The sequence below is a fragment of the Rhipicephalus sanguineus genome, chromosome 2 (assembly GCF_013339695.2).
Source record: "Rhipicephalus sanguineus isolate Rsan-2018 chromosome 2, BIME_Rsan_1.4, whole genome shotgun sequence".
Lineage (NCBI taxonomy): Eukaryota > Metazoa > Arthropoda > Arachnida > Ixodida > Ixodidae > Rhipicephalus > Rhipicephalus sanguineus.
In genome coordinates, this window is record NC_051177.1 from 160,734,104 (window position 1) to 160,756,052 (window position 21,949).

A 21,949-nucleotide genomic window follows, 5' to 3' on the forward strand; every position below is an offset into this window, starting at 1 on the left:
CAGCAATACAAATATACACATCAAGTTAATTAGTGTAGTACGGTCAAGTGCCCAAACATTGATAACTTTCAGACTACAGCCAACCAAAATTGCACAGCCTGTGTGAGACAAGAAAGCAAATACTTGCAGTTTCAAGTTCACTCCACACCTACCATTTCGTCACAAACACAGCATTTGAGTTTGTGATAAATTAACTTGTTTGCTGTGTATCATGCTAATGAAAGAGCTCAAAACAAAGCATGATACAGCATGAAGTAGGTGCACAACTGCACATCCTTTGAGAATTTGCGATAGAATCATCTGGTGACCTGCGTGCCATTGTCTATTGTTTCTGGTGCTGCACTAAACTCAATATTTACATTCAACAAGAAGCATGAAGGTAGGAAGCTTACATATGACTTACAGAAGTAAACCATAAAAAAATGACGAAAGGTGTTCTGTTCTTGCTGAACATTACTGTTTTTTAACTGTGATAACGTTTAATGGCTGCTTAGCTTTGCTTCAAGACTTCATAATAGTCGTATGCGAGTCACATTTTTTAAATGATTGTCCCTCTGGAATCAGGATTGCATTGAGCTGACTTGCACTGATGAGACTGAATCAGTCTGGCACAGCTCAAACATCTTCAACTGGATGAGAATATTCACATGAAATACAAGAAGTTGATGTCAGAAAATTGCCACTAATTAAGTGACAATATAGTAAAATGCATGTGCTTCACCATACACGCCGTCACTTAGCAGACAACTGTCATATAGTAGGGCCATAATCATATTTTTACAGCATAATTTATTCGCTCTAGTCCAACCTAGTGACGTAATTACCCTATGGTATGCTGTTTCTTTTTGTCTTAGACACGAACAAAGTGCGCAATGCAAAATTGTTATCGAAAAGTATTCCCACTCATTAATATTAGGGAGTTTCCAAATAGCGTAAGCAAGGCCCGTAGCCACGGGGGGGGGGGGGGGGGCGACATTCTGACGGAGAGGGGTGTTTTGCCGAAAATGAATTATGAAATAGGCGTTTTTTCTAAAAAAAGTGAAGGCCGCAAAGAGGGCTCCGGAAGTTTCGCCCATCTGTTTTTATTTGGCGTGCACTGAATCGTAAAGTACACAGGCGTTTGGCATTTCGCCGCCATCGAAATGCTACCGCCGCGGCTGAGATCAAAGCCGCGACTTTCGGTTCGGCAGCCGAGCACCGGAACCATCGTACCACCGAGGCTGACAACTATAAGTAAATCAAATGAAAACCAAAGTTAGCCTTAATGCACACATGACGGAGTGATAACCACGGCCTCTCGCTTGTGTATATATTCTGAAAGCGCGCTGTCGCATTGACGCTTTATGGCAAGCAAAGAAATTATATAGCACAAATTTTCTTTCTCGAGGCGTACGCGCTATTCGATAGACTGGCCGTGCGAAGCCTGTGCCTCCACGAAGACTTTTTAAACGCGCATCAGGCATCACACGTAAGTGCGCGTAATGATTTTCCATTCCTCTTTTTATTGTACTTTCCACGCCACACACTACAAACCAGCACTACACACCGGAGCGACGCGAAACTGAGAACACAGAAGCACTACTTACCGTTAGCATTTCCGAATGTGCCGAACCAGGTTCTGGCCGAACACGCATACACAAAGGTGGATGCTCGCTTGAGTTTCCACACCATCATAAAACCAACACGCTCTCATACGGGATGTTGCACTGCCGTCGCTAAATGCCATTCACCTCCGGTGTCGAGATCACAGACGCGCACACACGGGACACGGGCACGCGCTGCCGACACAGCTGAGCAATTAGGAAACTTCGTTGACCTGGCAACGGGACGAAAATGGCGAAGGCAGCGATGGGTGACCGGGGCGATGACGAGCGTTCGACTTTAGCACGCTCGCTTCTCCTTTCCTGGTGTGTGTGTGTGTGTGTGTGTGTGTGTGTGTGTGTGTGTGTGTGTGTGTGTGTGTGTGTGTGTGTGTGTGTGTGTGTGTGTGTGTGTGTGTGTGTGTGTGTGTGTGTGTGTGTGTGTGTGTGTGTGTGTGTGTGTGTGTGTGTGTGCTTTTTTTACTTTCCTCGCTCGCGCATGCGTCGTAAGGTTGCGTTATTGTGTTTCTCTCTCGGGGGCGCATGTAACAGCCCTCCTGTTTAGCGGCCGGTTGAAGGAAGTCGCGTTTATATTTTTTTTAACGCGACAGCGTCAAAGAGCTCGTTTCGCAGAAATTCCGGTGTCGGCGGTGTCGGCGTCATTGGTTCTGACCGAAGAAGCAGCTTTGGTCGTGAGCGAAAATTCGAGAGCGTTTGCACTTGGGCTTTCCTTGCGGCACTGTGTATACGTGTCCATCGAGAAGCGAAGACAAGCTAGCGATTGAGAAGGCGATGGTGTGTGTGTCTGTGTGTGCATGCGTGTGTACGAATATCGCTGTCGCGTTTTAAAGGCGAAGCGTAAGAGTCCCCATTCATTTCTATTTCTTTTTTTTTGCCCGACACTCTGCCCACAACATTTTATTGCGTACGCTGCGGCGCGCCGCCTCTAGTCAGCTTATAACTAGTACCTGACTCAGAGTGTGTGTAGTGTGAACATAATCGCGTGCATTTATGATCGCGGATTCTTTGTGCATGTCAGCGGTTTTCGTCGCGCTAAGTTGACGAGGAATGTATCGCCGTCACTTCATCGAGTTAGCTAATACCAAAGATATTAGACTGCACGAACTTTTCTTTACAGCCCTTTATATTTGGAAAGGTGCAAGACTAAAACAAGATCTGAAACAAGCTCTTATATGGCAGCAGAGTAAAATAACATTTCACTCTCTCGTGGGATCCAGGAGTGAAACAGGCACTTTGTCTCGCCAAGAGGAGTCAAAGGTCTTTTCACTCCTTCTGGCAAAACAGAGTAAAGCGCCTCCCTGTAGAGAGTTAATGAGATCTGCTGGAGTAACACAGCTCTTTAACTCTCACTGCAGGAGTTTCGGCGTTTAGAGTGTACGCACAATTATTTTCGAACCTGAAGGAGCGCAGCTGGGCAGCCTTCAACGTTTCTCTTTATATTGCTATTCCATTCTTCTTCTCTTCCTTTCTCTTTCTCTGAGTTTTTTTGCATCTCTTTTCTGTACCTGTTTCTTTCTATTTGTTTCTTTCTCTCCCTATCTATTTCTTTCTGGCTATTTATGTATTTATATCTATTTTCCTTTTTTTCTCTCGCTTTTCTGTTTGTCTCTATTTCCCTCTTTCATTTTTCTTTCTGTCTTGCTCTCTGCTTTTTCTATCTCTTTTTGTATCTGTTTCTTCTATTTGTTTCTTTCCCTCTCTGTCGATTTCTTTCTATTTCTCGCTCTTTATGCCTTTCCTTCTGTTTGTTCTTCTTTATTTCTCTATTTCTTTCTCATTCCGCCTTGCTCTCTGTTTTTTCGATCTCCCTCTTGTGTTTGTTTCTTTCTGTCTTTCTATACTTCTTACGTCTTTATTCCCTTTATTTCTCCCTATTTTTCTCTTTCCCTTTCATTTTGTCGCTTTCATCCTCTCTATTTTTCTTTTTCTTTCTTTATCTATTACCCTTTCTCTCACTCTTCCTTCACGTGTTCTGCACGTATTCAGGAAGCGAAGCAGAAGATGAAGAAGAGGTCGCAGAAAGCGTGTGCCGGCCGACTTATCGAGCTCATGATGACAATAGCTTTTTTGTACACGACCGACGGAGTTTCTCCTCCTGATGAAATTTCATTTCGTTTTCTCTGTTTTGCTACTACTTTCTCCGCTTCTCATCTCATCTCTTCCTCTTCTTTTCCTGCTCTCCACAACGCAGAGCAGAGTTTTCGTTTAACACTCGCACCTGCTGCATAGTCGGTAGTGGTGCTTGCCCGATTCCTGTGGCGCATACCCGCCCAAAGTTTTTTGTCCAGACAGAACAGATTACGCTTGGTATAAACAGCGCCACTGTTAAACGAGGAGGAGGGAGCACAGCCACATCATCGCAATAAGTAGCTTTCGCAGTTGCTTAGGACGACAGATTTGCACACTGTAACTACTATGGTTCTTTTTTTTAACACGAAAGTGTTTTATGCCGGGGTCCACAATGTACTTCCGTTACGGATATGACGTTAACAAAATGGACCGCAATGGGGGAGAAAGAAGAAAACCAAGAAAAAGATCAGCGGCTGGGAATAGAACCCACGACCTCGCGGCCGCGATGGTAACCTCCCGACTCTCCACCGACTAAGCTACCTTGGCAGTTGCTTGACACTTCACGAACGCGCCTTATATCTTTCACACATTCTCTCTCACACAGTGCTCTCTGTTGGCGGTGTAAGTAGTCGGGGCAGAGCGGAGCGGTGCCGCCGTCTGTGAGCGGGGAAAAGAATTAATGCGACACTTACTAGATCGACACTTACTAGCGTTTACTCCGAGATTGCACGCGATATCGGAGGTCATGGTTAAAGCGCCTCGATACCAGCGAGGAACACTGGCCGCGCTGGCGTCGCCAAGGCACCCTAGACGCAGTTACGTTCTTTGCCTTTCGCTTCCTGTTCGTGTGCGCCGGCTCATCGCAGTAGTGGAGCTTCCACATGCACCAACGGGATTTCTCCCCCGCCGACTGCTTGATTGCGAGACCCTTCTACCCTTTCCTTTCTATTATTTCCCCCTTTCCGCACCCCAAGCGTAGGGTAGCCAACCGAGGCAAAGCTTGGTTAACCTCCCTGACTTTCCTCTTCGTCTCTCTCTCTCTCTTTGGTGTTATACCGATTCCTATGACGGAGGGATCAGCCATATTTTTTTATGATGCGTCTCACGAGACTTTCACAAAAAAGTAACATGGCTGTATATGAATGAATGGCGACCCTCACTGACGAAATTCGGCCTCGCTGCTACCTGGCAAGAGTCGTGGTCGTTGGCCGCGAAACACTGGTATATGCCGGCATCTTCCCGGCGCACCGTCCGGATGCGCAGAAGCCTATGCTCGGAAAGTAGCTCGACGCGTCCGTCTGGCAGAAGCGGTACGCCATCCTTTTTCCTCGTCACTAGGTTGATGGGCTGCCCGTCCACGGTGCAGTTGAATTCGGCCGGCAAGCCTACAGCCACCGTCTGCAGCTCAGGCTCTAGCCGTGCTCTCAGAGGTACTGAGAACAGAGACGGGAAAGAAAAGGAGAGGAAGCGTTGGTTTAACTACTTACTTGGTGGTGGAAGTGGTAGACGTGAGGACACACGCTACGTCCGTTGCTTGAATTCTGCTGACCTTTCATTGCTAATATACCCTTACACACATACCTGAGGTACTCAGTCGTTCGCTGTTAGACAAGGCAGAAAGTAGCGCCATGTATTCTGTCTTCAATAGCTTCTTCTCTCTATGATGCATAAATGTACACCTGCCCACAAAAGTTTTCGGAACGTGGACTCCACGGAAAATGCGAATTTCTGCTCTGTTAGTACACGGCGCTTCTAACCTAGCGAGTAGCTGTATAGGTCGCAGGCACTACTACCGGCTGGGACATTTATTTGGAGACTATGTTCTCAGACACAGTGAAATGTATAGCTTCCCCGGAAATTTCGCGTTCCGAACACTCTTGGGGAAGGGGTACATCATGGCTATGCAGTAAGCAGCATTACCTCTACTCCATGCATAAGGTTATATGACACCCACTCCTAAACCCGGAACATATCAAAATTACTGCAACGTTGCTAATGCCCTCTGGCATCTTGTAAAATAAATACGCAGAAGTACGAAGTACGTGCTGTAATGTCGAGAACTTTGGCCAGTCATAAAGTTGAGGATCACTTGGATGAAATTTGCACTAGGTTTATTGTGCACTGGATGTTAAGTAATCTCTAGGGTTCTGGTCGTTCCTTACGAGGGAACCTTCTATTCGACTACGAATATGTACGGATCTTTGTGACCTAAAACGAAAACTCGTTGGTGAATTAATCTCGGTCCTTGATATTTCTCGAGCATTTTGTCTATATTATATGTTCTCACAGTAGCAAAATTTGGCATTTGATTGCTGCGTATGTCATATTGTCAAGAAAGTCGCATATGCTTAACATTGGCTGCACATAATGGCCTAAGGTACGTCATGAAAAGGGTTTCTTTTCTTTGTCTTTTTTTTCACTTACGCCCAAGGCGAAAGCGCTATAATTCTGCTCTAGGAATGGTGTGCCGTGAGCGTACGTGCACCGCTTAGTGTGTGTTAGCGTGAGCCGTAAGACGAGCACCCGAGCTGCGTGCCTGATCATGTGCTTTTGTTTAGTGTATTTTTATTTTGTCTATTTTTGTTTTGACTGCTTGCCGTGAAGGCCACCGCCGGAAGGAATCTGAGCCTTAAGACGAACATCTGAGCTACGTGACGTGTTTTTGTTTTGTGTAGTATGGAACTGCTTGCCGTGAAGGTCACCGCCAGCAAAGCCAGAGCCATAAGACGTGCATCCGAATTACGTGTCAGATCATGTGCTTTTGTTTTGTCTAGTTTTCAACGGCTTGCCGTAAAAGTCGCCGAAAGCGGAATCTGAATCACGGGTCGTTGCATCCGAGCTACGCCTTAGACCGTGTGCCTACGCGACCGCGTGACTGGTGTTTTTCTGTGAGCTACTGGTTCGCCCGTGAAGGACACCGAAAGTGAAGTGTGAACCATGCACGGTAGCAACCAGTGCCTGCGTGACCGTTTCAAGGATGCATCGACACTACACTAGAAGCTGGGACCGGCGGCCGGAGAAACGTATAAAAAACGGCCCCATCCTTTGCTTCATCAGTCTGCTCTGCGCCGGAGAAGAGATCCACGCTGGGCAACTGCCGGGACACAACGCAGCCACGCAGCACCCCCGGTCGTCGTAGAGCAGCCGCTGACCCATCTCGCCAGCTTCGACGGTCGCTCATGAACGGCGCCGTTGTTGAAGGGATCTGCTGCGCCCGGTTACGTATGTCATTCGCTTGAACTTAGTGGACTGCGGACTCTAATTATTTGCTCGGCTCTTGCTGTTTGGTAATTCATCTGATACTGCTCAGTGTCTTGACATATTTGAATTTTCATGCATGCTGCACTTATCTGAATAATTGTGGTATAATTAGTTCACCCTTGTATTCGAGATAACTGTTCTGTTCGATTGGGAATATATCTTTCTTTGTTTCAACACATTATAATAGTTTTTTTGTGTGTTCGTTGATCGGAGAAGGCCCTTGACTCCTTCGTAACGGCGATTGGCGCAAGCCATACACCAGAGGCCTAACCCCCATGCCACATCTTGGGAGAAGCTTGTGCTTCGGCCCCGAGTCGTGACATTATCTGGCGTCCGCGACAGGACCTCTGGTGCAATGCAGCCACCTTGAACGGGTCTGGGACTTTAGCCGATTATCCTTTTAGGGGCGAAGCTCCTTAAGGCGGCACCCGTTCGTCCCTCGTAGTCGTCGTCGTCGTAGTAGTAGTAGTAGTAGTCGTGGTCCGTAACAAGTCTTACGCTTTGACCTCCAAGGTGGTGCCGGTGGGAGATTTTTCCTGTGCGTTGTTGAACAATAAAAATTCGCAGCGTGCGCGTTAAATAAAAGCCGAATTCTTCTGTCTCTCATTCCCCATTAGCAGCCATTGGCATGTTCCAGTAGGAAACGTCAGTAGAAGTAGAAGTGTAAGTGTTAGCTAAAAGCCGACTTCTTCTGTCTCTCATTCCCATTAGCAGCCATTGTTTACCTCCAAGGTAGTGCCTGGTGAGATTTCTCCTGTGCGTGATTAAACAATAAAAATTTTGTTCAAGACGCCGTTGATTGATGAAATAAACCAACGAAAGACGCCAGATGTTTTGTAAAAGCAAAACGAAAGAACGCCAGATGTTTTAAAGCAAAACGAAAAGACGCCAGCTGCTTAACGAAAGACGCCAGATTTTTCTAAAGCAATGGTTTTCTAAACAATAAAAATTCACAGCGTACATGTAAAATTAAAGTGAGCTGCAAGTCGTCATAACTCATCGAACCTTTAGTATAAACGCACCCGATCTCACGTCGGTGATGATGTACTGGGCAGAATTCACGGAAGATTCACGGTTTACCGATGAACCTCCGCAGCTTCGCCCACTCATTATCTTCACTCCGTGGATATGCTGTGATTTTTTGTGCACTGAGAGTTTTGTATTGTGAGCAACAGCATCAAAGTGAAAAACCTGCATTGATAAGTGCATGATCGCTCATTTGCGTGCCTAAGATTTTCTTTCACTATGGAGCTGGAAAATCTTGCATCTATCGGCACTCAGCTTGACCTGTCAGGAGCGAAACTGAGAAAGTGGATAGAGGAAGAGCAGGAGAGACAGCGTGAGGAAAGACCCTTGGTACGAGAGGCAGCAGGAAGAGAGCGAGAAGCAGCGGAGAGAGAGCACGCAGCAGCACTTAAAGCAAGCGAGTGTGAGGTAGAAGCATTACGTCTTAAACTGGAACTTCAAAAGCTGAGGAGAGAGAATGATGTTAGTGATGTTAGCAGCACTCAAGGGAGGGATGCCGACATCGGCTTGCGGTTTAATGCGAGCAAACTCCTCATCGCATTTGATGAAAGGAAGGATGATCTTGAGGCGTACATACGCCGTTTTGAAGGTATTGCGAAAAGTCAGAGGTGGCCCGAAGACCGATGGTCAACTGTTTTGAGCACATGCCTAAGCGGGGAGGCATTAAGCGTTTTTGGGAGATCATCACCGGAAGACGCGTCGAGCTACTCCAAGGTCAAGGCCGCTCTGTTGAAGCGCTTTCGATTTACCGTTGAGGTCTTCAAAGAGAAATTTAGGACTGCAAAATCAGCGGATGGCGAGACCGCTGCGCAGTATTCGGCTAGGTTGACTCACTACTTTGACCGCTGGGTCGAAATGGCTGGGATAGCGAAGAACTATTCATCACTCCGCGAACTTTTGATTCAGGAACAATTTCTGAGCAGTTGCCACCGAAATCTGACACTTTATCTCAAAGAGAGAAAGGCTGAATCACTTGAAGAAATGTTAGGACTCGCTGATCGCTTACTAGATGCCCAAGGGGGAGCTAACCTTGCGAAAGCAAAAAGAGATGGACGAGAAGAAGCAGGAAGCTATGAAGTAGACAAAAAGAAGGGCAGCCAAAGAGCACCGCCGTAGTGCTATCTGTGTTGTAAGTTGGGACACTATGTGGTAAAATGCAAGAGCAACTTTCTAGGTAGCCAGGGTCCTGTTTGCTTTAAATGTGGAAGGAAAGGGCACAAAGCAGACGCGTGTCAACAGAGAGCGAAGGAAAAGCCTCGGGCTTCATGTATATACTCCCCCGGCAGGGGAGATAAGAGAGAAAGCATCTACGATGGATACGTAGAGTTGAAGAATGGCGACCAGATTCCGGTGGTGAACGCAGTTATGCAGATACGGCCGCAATTCTTAGTCGAGGGAATGCCAGTTGCTACCTGCACCCTTTCTGGGAAGCCCGTCTCCCTGTTACGCGATACGGGAAGCAATAGAGTAATAGTAAGGAGTAGCCTCGTCGAAGACGAAGAGCTCACAGGGGACAACAGTCCAGTACGTTTGGTGGACGGCACAGTGAAGATGCTACCCGAGGCTCGAATTTACGTGGAGACCCCTCATTACACGGACACCATCACTGCTCTTTGTATGCAGGAGCCCTTGTACGATGTAATTCTTGGGAACATAAAAGGCGTGCGAGCTGCGGACTCCCGGCAGCCGCCGGCGGAGGACTTATAAAACAACAGCCGACGGAAGAAAGGGCGACCGCCGCAGCCGTGACTAGAGCCCAGCCGAAAAGAGCGGCGAAGAAATTTCAGAGGCTCAAAACGCCTGGCGCTGGAGATGACACCGAAGCAACGAGTGCGTACGCAGAAGCACAGCGAAAGGACGAGTCGTTGAGTCACTGCTTTACGCATATCGGCAAAAAGCTAACGTGCAGAGACAAGAAAAGCGCCATCGAATTCAGAATTGAGAAGGGGCTCTTATATCGCACGTTCTCACAGCCAGATGGGAGATACGTGAAGCAGCTGGTTGTGCCGAGGGCACATCGGGAAGCGATACTGAAAACTGCCGATGATGGAGTATTGGCAGGACACTTAGGAGCACAGAAAACGAAATTCCGCATTCTGGACGAATTCTTTTGGCCAGGGCTTACTGCCGAAGTCAAGAGATTTATTAGTTCCTGCGACATTTGCCAACGAACAACACCGAAAGGCAGGGTAACCAGATGCTGTCGCACTACCGAGTGTCGACACAGAGCGGGTCGCTGAAGCCTTGATAAAAAAAGTTTTTTGCGAGTGGGGAATCCAAAAGTTTTCGATGTACCTCTATGGGGCTCCATTTGTAGTCCAAACCGACCACCAACCGTTTAGATATTTGCGTCAGGCGAAACAACTGATAGTAGGGTGCTTCGATGGAGTTTGCTCCTGCAAGAATACGATTTCACTGTAAAGCACATCAAGGGGAGAGAAAACGTAGGAGCAGATTATCTAAGCAGATTGTAAAAGAGAGTCCCCACGGGGCTGTCAACCGATGTAAATATATAAGGGAGGTGAACTGTGTGTGCTTACAAATGCGACATTTTGCGTTTGTTGAACATTATGTAATAATATTCTAAAACTGGGAGGCAGTGTCACAAAAGTCGCATATGCTTAACATTGCCTGCGCATAATGTCCTAATGTACGTCATGAAAAGGGTTTCTTTGTTTGTCTTTTTTTTTCACTTACTCCCAAGGCGAAAGCGCTCTAATTCTGCTCTAAGAATGGTGTGCCGTGAGCGTACGTGCACCGCTTAGTGTGTGTTAGCGTGAGCCGAAAGACTAGCACCCGAGCTGCGTGCCTGATCATGTGCTTTTGTTTTGTGTATGTTTATTTTGTCTATTTTTGTTTTGACTGCTTGCCGTGAAGGCCACCGCCGGCAGAATCTGAGCCTTAAGACCAACATCTGAGCTACGTGACGTTTTTGTTTTCTGTTGTATGGAACAGCTCGCCGTGAAGGTCACCGCCAGCAGAGCTAGAGCCTTAAGACGTGCATCCGAATTAGGTGTCAGATCATGTGCTTTTGTTTGTGTTTTGTCTGAACCACCGGACGTTGTGTCCGAGCCACGTTGCACATCATGTGCTTTTGTTTTGTCTATTGTTAAACGGCTTGCCGTAAAAGTCACCGACAGCGGAATCTGAATCACGGGACGTTGCATCCGAGCTGCGTCTTAGACCGCGTGCCTACGCGACCGCGTGACTGGTGTTTTGTCTGTGAGCTACTGGTTCGCCCGTGAAGGACACCGAAAGTGAAGTGTGAACCATGCACGGTAGCAACCAGTGCCTACGTGACCGTTTTCAAGGATGCATCGACACTACTCTAGAAGCTGGGACCGCCGGCCGGAGAAACGTATAAAAAACGGCCCCATCCTTTGCTTCATCAGTCTACTCTGCGCCGGAGAAGAGATCCACGCTGGGCAACACCCGGGACACAACGCAGGCACCCAGCACCCCCGGTCATCGTAGAGCCGCCGCTGACCCATCTCGCCAGCTTCGACGGTCGCTCATGAACGGCGCCGGTGTTGAAGGGCTCTGCTGCGCCCGGTTACGTATGTGATTCGCTTGAACTTAGTGGACTGCGGACTCTAAATATTTGCTCGGCTCTTGCTGTTTGGTAATTCATCTGATACTGCTCAGTGTCTTGACATATTTGATTTTCATGCACGCTGCACTTATCTGAATAATTGTGGAATGTATAATTAGTTCACCCTTGTATTCGAGATAACTGTTCTGTTCGATTGGGAATATCTTTTTCTTTGTTACAACTCATTATTAAAGTTTTTTGTGTGTTCGTTGATTGGAGAAGGTCCTTGACTCCTTCGTACCGGCGATTGGCGCAAGCCATACACCAGAGGCCCAACCCCCATGCATCTTGGGAGAAGCTTGTGCTTCGGCCCCGAGTCGTGACACATATATATTTGGCTATACAATATAAGAATATTGTCAAGACAACAATGCTCTCGGCCTTGCGTCGTGTGGCCACCTATCCGCGCTGTTTCCGCAAGATATTGATCAGACCACAACACAGCGTAGAAGCCTTGCAAGGTACATGACCATTTATTATTGGAAGAACACACTGGATAGGTATATGAAAGTTAGAATACACTAACCATCGGAACATTCGAAATTTTTTGGTAAGTTACTAGGCACGCTGCACTTTTGGGTACCGCGCTTGAACCCCCTGTGACTGTGCGCTTCATGTGTTCAGTTATGAGGACAACGGCAACCCTTTGCGGGTCGTTATTTAGAGGGGAAGACAACGAACTTTTTCAAATCAGTAAGCGCGCGAAACTGTAAATCTAACATGGATCGCGTCACCGTGCACACGGAGAGCTGTTTTAAATCATATTAAGGAGCCCGCCGAGAATTTCGTTAGCCCTTGATGGCATAAAAATCAACCGACGAAAGAGAACAACGAAATCTTCGTCTATTTCCCGCAGATGCTCGCATCATCTGTAGTGTTGCCAACGTGGCATTTCTAACATTACCTCTCCAGCACCAAGAATGGTGAATTACACAGCGAGATACCGTCACACTCACGCTTCAAGGTAAGATATTTATTGCTCTGCAGTTGACCTGAAGTCAGGCAGCATGAGATGTTCTTTATAATTTAACAGAAATGTGGTGTTTACTGTCCAGGGTGTAATCGTGGCTGATTATGAGGTCAGTAGTGACGATCTCTCGAGCCTTGTTTATGATTCATACTTCATAATTCACGCTACGTTTGCTCCAACATATGGCGTTGTCCATATTGCAATGCGGCGTGGCAATCAGCTGCACCTACCGTCCGCTCTCCGACGCTGTTCCTGGCGGCGTAGCTGTACCGGCCTGCCTGTGTGCAGAACGTTGACGCGGAAAATACTGAGCATGCCGTTGGTAAACTGGAGACGGTCAGACTGGGCAACGGCGAAGCGCCTGCCGCTACGGTCCTCGTGGTACTACCTGCGTACATACCGTATAGCATTAAACCTTCGCTGTGTACGATTTTTAAGGGGAATAGCAAACTTGCGACGGTTTTAGCGCATATCTATTATGGCACATGACATAGGTGCGCGAAAACCATCGCGCGTATGAGTATTCGTTTATATTTCATGCAGAATACATGCACTGCCACATTACATATGTAAAGTGGCCTAGCAGGGAAGTTTGCCGTCGGCAGTTCGAAACCAAGTTCTCCTAACAGACTAGCCTGGTTCACTGAGAGCGTAAAAGTACAGCTGAGATCTTTTGCAGCACTGCCACACTTTGAAATGGTGCCTTATTGGTACTATGCAGAACGGTCGCGATCATGTGGCTTGTCCGATTGCCGTGAAAGAAGCCGTGCGGTTGGTAAGCATAGGTGTTTCTTGACTTGAGTCTCCACAGAGATGGTCATCGGCAAAAGATATGTTCTAGAGCCGCAAAGACCAGTCTAATGCGCCATGAAGCATTTATTCCATAATTGTGAACAGTAGCGCAAAAAATTCACACAGAAGACGACAGAGCAAGACGGGACACAGCGCTTTCCCTCCTTCCCTCCTTTATAGAGAACATTCTCAGGTCAAAAAGTTGAAAGGAAAATTACACTCTGTGGTCCACTGAGGTTGCACGGCGGGCTTGATCACAATAATGTGTGGCGCATGCTACGTGGGACAAAGCGGATGCACCAACAAGAGGCGGAATGAGCACAGGAACAAAGTTGGTAAGGCGCAACCTGAGAGGTTCCTTGCGATTCACTGAGTGCGCATGCCAACCTCTCTTCGAGGAAACAAGTATTCTAGGAAAGAACAGTAACGAAATGGCGAGGCTAATCGAAGCGCAGTTCATCGCCTAGTTTGGTAACCCATACATTAGTAAACCATCTATCTCACCATCAGTTAAAGAAATAGAATTTTCGAGAGTGCCGTGAAGATGTGTAATGGATCTGTGATTGTTCATATTTAGAACGTGTCCTGTTACGCACCGGATATGCGATATATGTACAGTCGTCAGCAAGCTTAACTCGAACGCTCCGCAGCGTGGCCTGGACTGGTTTGAGTGATGCCAGCCGCGAAGCGCTGGGCGCTGTTGCCGCGATAATACATCGATCGGTATGCTTAGATAGTATGTCGGCATACATTGGCAACATCTTGGCAACAGAACCCAGAGCTACGCGGCGTTGGCGTCAATCAAAACGTTTGAGGACACGCTGCGCAGCATTCGGGTTAAGCTTTCTGACGACTGTACAGCTGATTCTGTAAATAGACTGTATCCTGTTTAAAATTAGCGCTGTGTATGTGCGTTTCCGTGTTGCTCGCTTTATCCCGTCTTGGATGCGCTATACGTATGGATACACTAAGTGAGTCTGTATGTACGTATGAGAGCGTTCATTTTTATAGAGGAGACATAGTCTGTAACACAGTGGAATCGATCAACAGCTCTTAGAGTGTGCAAACAATGCTTATGAACGCTTACGTGTAACGAGGAAGTGGAAATCTGTGTGACACTCATGGCAGGTCGACTTGAGCTTCTACGGTCGTTAAGACATCGGAAAGGCTGAGCGTCACCTTGACTAGAGTCACAGCATGGACATCTGAAAAAGCCAGAAACAGTTCTCACGTCAAAAGAAAAATATACCACTTGTCATGTCGAATGCCGACACGCGCGAAATGTATAGCGTCTGTATAAGAACCCTGGCAATTATCAGAAACTCTGGGTTCCACATATGTTGACCTGTAATTTAATATAATAAACAGGAAGTAAGAATATTCGTTCACCTGCCTCGCGCAATTTGGTTGCGGTACATTACACTAATCATTCGTAATTGTGTGATGCATGATGTGGCAGTTTTATTGGCCGTGTTGGCTGAAAAAATCACTGTTCGTCTGCAGGCCTGTTGCATATTTGTCTTGCACTCCAGGGTGGCTGTGGCACTTGTTTATTCGAATACTTTATCGCTCGCATTAACGCTCGATCTTCCATAGTAGAAAACATAATTCTCTCAAACATTTATATTTCAGTCAGTTATTTCTAAGAGCATACAGTCTCGCAGTCAAATCAATTGAATGTCGCCCCAGTTATTTAACGCATGCGAACTGCGACTTCAGAAAGGCAATTCTGTAATTTCTTTTCTTTAAAATCACGCAAGTCCAAGTGCTAAAAGGTGTATCGGAAGATTAGGAAGTAAAATTCAATTTTTTTTTGCTAAGTACCTGTTAATAATTGAAGCGAAGCGGGCATAATGTTTATCTTATAGATAAAGCCAACTGTCGACAAAAAAGTAACAATAAGATAGTTGACCGTCCACAGTTTATGTCACATTATGGATTCATAGCATGAATCCTATTTCGCAGCGCCTGCGGCTGCGAAGTTCGTGAGAAACACTGGGCCTGTCGGATTTGTGTTTCCCTCTATTCCGCCCTCATCCTTCTATGTAACATTCTCCCACCGCTGTCTGTAGGGTAGCAAATCAGGTTTTTATTCCCCTTCTTACGTTTGCTTATCTTTCGTCTCCTCTGTCTCTTTCACCTAGTTCAGGAAGTGTTTTTTTTTAGTTTTTATTGTTTAGGAGAAGTCTGGCTTTTATATACAGCAGGCTACTCATTTTTACTGTTTTCCGACGTCTGAACACCTCCCAAATTTTCTGAGTGCTGCATACTTCCCTCTCTCTCTCCTTTTCTCCTTCTCGCCCATGCTATTCACTCAACGGATCAATATAATAAAATATTAAAAAAAAGAAAATTCGAAATTGTTTTATTCCAGAAACTCCGCTTTTACATGTTTCCGTCGACCGCCAGCGGCTTCGGCTGAATGTGTAGCCTGAAACTAAGCGACACCTTTCTGCTCTTCGTTGCATTACGATGTGGACGTGCGCGTAATGTTCAGATGTACGTAAGTTAGAAGAACTGCCGAAATGTTTGTCTATTGCGGCGTCGACATATTACTAGCGATCTTTTTCCATGCCCAATACTCCCTGTTGAATTTGAAACGGTGTTATTCAGGAATGATCTGGTACATCTGCGTTATTTTTTGTAAGAGTGTTTCTTTTGTTTGTTTCTTTTTGTACAAAGTAAATGTTCTTTACAAATCAAGTTCTTGCAGACCTGCCTGCATTGACGTTTTTATGTGAACATTACAATGAACGAAACAAGTACCTCTTCGGCTTTGTTAAAGCAGAAAAATGGCACTCTCTCATTTTAGTTTTTTGTGCCGACAACGTGTCGCGACCCAGAAAGTATTTCTGGTTACGCCACTGGCGGCGGACTGTACTGAATGCTCATACGAATAACTTCAAAGAATATCACTCAATTTTAGAGAGAGAGAAAGAGAAGGACAGAAGAAAGGCAGGGAGATGAACCAGGGCTGAGCCTGCTTTGCCACCATACACTGGGGAAGTGTTAAGAAAACCTAAGAGAAAGGCCCTCTGCTGCTGCCACCGACACAGTGAGTGTTGTGTGCTCGACGTCACAGACGGTCAGTAAGTCTCTTAGGAAATTTGTGTAACACTTTCGTTTGCTTTATAAACTTTTGTGCGCGGTCCCATGGTGCCAGGGTGTTGTCAACGGTGAAGGCTTTTCCATTGTGGTGATCTAGAGTTTCACGTAATTTAAGCATTTCATCTTCCAAGGACGGGTAGTAACACAATTGATCCTCGCTTTTAGAAATTTTTAAGCGCCAGTGGTGGCCGCTCTTGTCATTCATATGTTGGTCATTGATCTATAAGGTTTTCCTGAGACTGAAGGGCCTGCGCTTCAGCGCTTTATGGCAATCTTCTGAGTGAATATTCACAAAACGCTTTACCTAAGAGACAATTTCAACCAGTTTAGTCAATGAACACATCATCAACGAAGGCACTGAATCATGTAAAGAGCTCTTATGAACGAGGATATTCGTGACATCAGCACATCATGTGTATTTCTTACTCCCAATGCCAACACATAATCGCGATAGTCGTAACTGCGCACTAACAAGCGCCTTCTCTCCATCGCAAAATTCCTGGCCTGTGTTCACATTCCATAGAACTTACTATTAGCATTGAAACAGCCGAGAAATCGAGGACCTCTGGGGTGTTTCTGCGAAATAACATACTGTAAGCGAGAGGCAACTATACTGCTTATAGACCATAGCAAAACTTAGATGCCGGGCCCGGTGCGTCACTGCGTGTGGTGGGATTTAGCGGACCGCTAATCCCAGCCCGGTTCGGGTCAGTGGGTACTTTAAGCCGGCTCTTCAAAAGCGACACTTGGACCAAAACAGTAGCGTATACGGCAATAGGCTGGAGATTTATGGCCGTGCTTTACTTTGGCGGTAGCGCACGCAAGAAGCGTCATTGCCAAATGTTAATGGAACGCAAATGAGACGGCGTTACGTATTTCATAATTTACGTAACGTCACTTCCGCGTGCACACAGCCTAAACCTGCAAAATTTAAACTGGCAGCGCCATTATCGCGTAATTACTTTGTGCAAATCATGACAACACATATTCGCATAATCTTTTTTTTTTTCAGCAGCGCACAACGTCCATAGGCAGTGAATTCCAAGCTGTAATGGTTCGTACAAAAAAAAGAAAAACTTAAAGAAATCCGGCCTGGAAAACCTGAGGGCTAACTTAATATTGGGTGGTCTATTCGCGAAGAAACGTAATACGGCGCTTCAGGTATATACCCTGATGAATACGCTCCCGTCGAATACGGGAAAACTAGACCCAACAGCTTCCCATCAAATTCGCTCCGTCGTTGCTCGGACAGAGGTATGCAAAAATGTTCTTCATTTACCGCCGTTACACTTAAATTTTGTAACTGAAGAGCAACTCTAAAATATTTTTGATAACCTCTTCTTCTTTTTGAACAACGACGCCAAACTACACCACAAAAATTTTGCGCAGTTTACAGTTACATAACTTGGAATTAAATGACGTAATAAATTTAATGAACTAGGCTATAGATGGTACGTCGTTAGAAATAACGATGTATCATCCCATTCCTTGAAATATAACGATATTTTGAGAATGACGCAGTTGCGAAATTTTTGCACACATATTAAGAATTTCACGACAAATGCAGTCTACGTGACTGTACTTTTCCCTTGTGGTTGCATAGTTACATGATTATGGAGTTTATGTTTCCATGTTTAATACTTCGTATTATTTTTCAATTTTTTTATATTCATGATCCCTTAGTAATAGGTCTTTTCGACGATATAATAAGATAACTCATTGTATGCCGAATATGCGATAAATTTCATAAGCCTCTGTTGTCGTTTTCTTCGGCAATTCACGATAAAAAACATGGGCTATATATACAAACTCTCCTTAATGACACTAACACATAGCTATTTTTTTAACGGCACTATTCATTTAAACCCACGCAGATATGTCAAAAATAATTTGTGCGTTTTGCGCACATTCCAATAAAAGCACGGGAGACACCCTTGAGCAGAGGGGTTTCCCAGCAATGCGAGATTCTAGGCATATTCAGAAAGTAAGTGCCGTTTGATTATACTGGGCACTTGGAGGATCATAAGAAAGTTGTACATATGCAGTGCCGTGTACTGATTTATTCTGCAGCCACTAAAGATGGTGTCACAAGGCAGTAAGAGGGTTAGTGTCGCAATCTTGTTGGGATCTAGTAGTCGTTGGCTTGTCGTCGAATAGAAGCTACACTGCCGCGGTATTCTTCACTTCCGCAAGCTGAAAAGTACGCGTTGTGATTCTATTTTCGTTTGCGAAGGGATTATCAGCTGCCGAAATTCATCAAGCGTTTTCTAGTCTATGGATTTACAGCAGTCGGTTAAAGAAATGTTGTACAATGACGTGAAGGCTTAAAAATGGCAGCAAAAATGCGCATGATGCAGAGCGGAGCGTTAACCCCAAGACCGATTAAATAATTCAACAAGAGAACCAAGCACGGCAATTTCAAAGACAACTCACGATTAGCGTTCTGAATTGCATATTTCCTCCCGCTGGCCGCAACATCATTTACTAGGTTTTAACAAAAAAATTAGATATTACAGAGCCTGCAAAGTGGTTACAGAAAATGTTTACCTGCCAACACAGACAAACAAGAATCGCAAGTGGACAATCGTTCACTGACTGATATCAAGAACACAGAGTTAACTTTTGTCAGCCATGTTGTTACAAGCCACGAGAGGTACAGGGTCGACCACATCTAAGCTGAACACCTCATTAGTATTCAAGACCTCATTGAAGCTGTTGTTTAACACATAATTCGGAAAATCATTACTGTGTTTGTCGACACCATGATTCGACGTTCTATAACGGGCATTGCACTCGTGAAGTATAAGAAACGTTCTAGTTTTACCGGTTTGAATACTAATGAGGTGTTCAGCTTAGATGTGGTCGACCCTGTACATATTACCACGCGCGCTTCTTTTGCTATGTTTGTGTAACTACTACAAAGATAGAACTACCACAAAGATAGAAGAAACCGTCAGTGCAGTGGCGACACACATCTATATTCACTGAAAAGTCGCAAACGTCAAAAGGAAAAAAAATTAGGGCACTCTTTGCCTGCTAGCTCATGGCGCAGGCGGCGAACTTTTGTGCAGATGAATTAAAAAAGCTGATGCAACGTCACTTAACGGGCTCAGAAATTAACGCAACTATGTAGACAAGTCGAGAAGGTTTCTGCGAAAACGAAACATCCAACAAAACTTGTACTCTAAAGGCATTTATTATACGCTAGCGCAAGGGCAGACCCTTAGATCAGTTCACGGATCCCGAGCGCGAGCGGCGTTTTCCGAGCAACGCGCAGGGGAGGCAGACGCAATAGACGATGCAGTAGACAGCGCTAGGGAGGATGCCCCACTATAGCGTTCGTCTTCTCGCTTCAGTACTAATGCCAATAGTTTCTACGGCAAGACTGCGCTTATATTTTGAACAGCCCTCTTATTTTTTCATGAGCAAGTCGTCCTAGGTCACCTAGACTATGTTTCACGGGCGTAAGCTAACACTAAGTAACGCAGCCTAGGAAACCCACGTCGTCGAGTTCTCTTACTTCGCCAGCAATGAAAATGCCGGTACACTGCTTTTGATGGTTTATCATTATAACGGAACGCAAACATCACGTCTATTTTTGCCATATTAGATTCACTGATGCCAGCTTCGTAGACTTCGGCTTGTCGAAAAATAACTTTATTTCTTTTCTTTGTTCCTTTCGTGTTTTACCTGTTTGTTTCCCCATTAGGTATATTCTGCCAAGTGTAGCGTAAGTGCGAACACATTTATTGACGCAGCTCTGCAGTTTTACTTCGTACATTCATGTAGAATGAGTGGATGACAGTACTTCTCTTTTATTAACATTTGTCCCCGTTGACAGCTTCCGAGATTTCTTCTATCGTGTACAGCGGTTCTTTTACTTCTTTTGACGACTACTTCACCCTGGCAACTCCGTCTGTTCACCTACCGGATAGCTCATACGTTTACAACGACGGCCAAAGGAAAGGCATTGCTGCTGAGTGTGAAACCTGAACGGATCAAGATAAATTTTCATTCATCTGGGAAGCCTCCTTTGCAGAATATAGCCAGTAATTGGCGACATTGACGTAGTTGAGAAGGATGCCACCAGATGCCACTACAGAGGCTAAAATTGCGCTCGCTGACCGAACCAGTGGCGAGGCCGACTCATCGAGTCATTGAAGCACCCTCTTCATCTCGCTCTCCCGCACACGCTACCGAGCATTGTATTCAAATACTTCCTCAGCACCGCAAGCTGTTTCGACACACCCGAATACAATGCAGTAGCAGATCTGGGCTTTGGAAACAACAAGAATAAGGCCGAAAAAAAAAAACGGCCGATGACGTTACGTGGCTTTATCTACGCAATAAAGTACCATATTATTTGAAGGGGCGCTTCTCATTCTTCGCTTACTCGCGCAAACACAGAGGGACCAAAAAGGTACTTACGAAGACAGGCGCGATCTTACGAAGACAGTCGCGCTTGTCTTCATAAGTCTCTTCTTGGCCCCTGTGTGTGTGCGCGAGTAAGTGAAGAATGAATTTGTTCCAAGTAGGCCGAATTCCAGTTTTGCTAGCGCTTCTCAGCCAATCTGAAACCGGGAGTGTTTTTGAAACCTCTTCGGTGAGCTTTGCAACCCAAGTTGAAACAGGTCAAAATGGGTCTAAATTCAGGCTGCTCTCACAGGCTTTGTGGTAAAAATCTTCAATAGGCCTGGGTAGGTAAGTTTGTGGCACCTTATTTGAACTACGCCTAAAATGTTCTAGTGTTTCCCTAGTATCTGAGGAGAGCCGTTTTCAATATCTTGTTGCGTTCGTGAGATACGATTTTTGTGTGTGTGTGTGTGTGCTTACCACTCAGTTGCGGTGGTGTGCTAGGCCGGCAGCGAGAGATGGCGCGAAAATCCTGGGAATGAACATCAGTATTGGTTCCCTGTGTAGCACCATCCCAGAAACTGCAGGGGGAAAGGAAGAGGGACAATTTCGACTCATGATGTTCCAGTCAATTATTGGTGTATTCGTGCGAACTATAAGATCACTCGGGAAACCATTTTGACCAAAACATTTTTCAGCGCGATAATATAAACTTAAACTTCTCTAGTACATCTTTAAGTTTTCTTCTCGCGCTGGGAGATGTGGTGGTCGAAGTTCCAACTAGCCCAGTTTTCGGCTTTAAACCATTTTGAGTTACTAGCGGCCCTGGCGCCGCCAATGTTGGCGCGACTGTTCGCCTTTTTCTTCAAGCCCAAATACTCACCTAAGCAATTTTCATTAAAGTTGCACTCCTTTAGCGTTGGTAATGCACAGCATTGCGACAACGTCTGACTGCATCGATGACGTATACAGAAAGCATTTTGTGGATGGCCTTAAATGTGCGTTATTAATGCAGCTCCACGCGTCGTAAAGAAGTGCCAGTCAAGGTCTGTGCACTTCGCAAAACACAGAGCAAGTGCAAATACGAGGACCGCGTAGTAAGGATCCCAATAACACGAGCAGAAACCGTTGTGTGCCTTTTTTTTCTTTTTTTTTTTCTTTTTTTTAGTATACAAA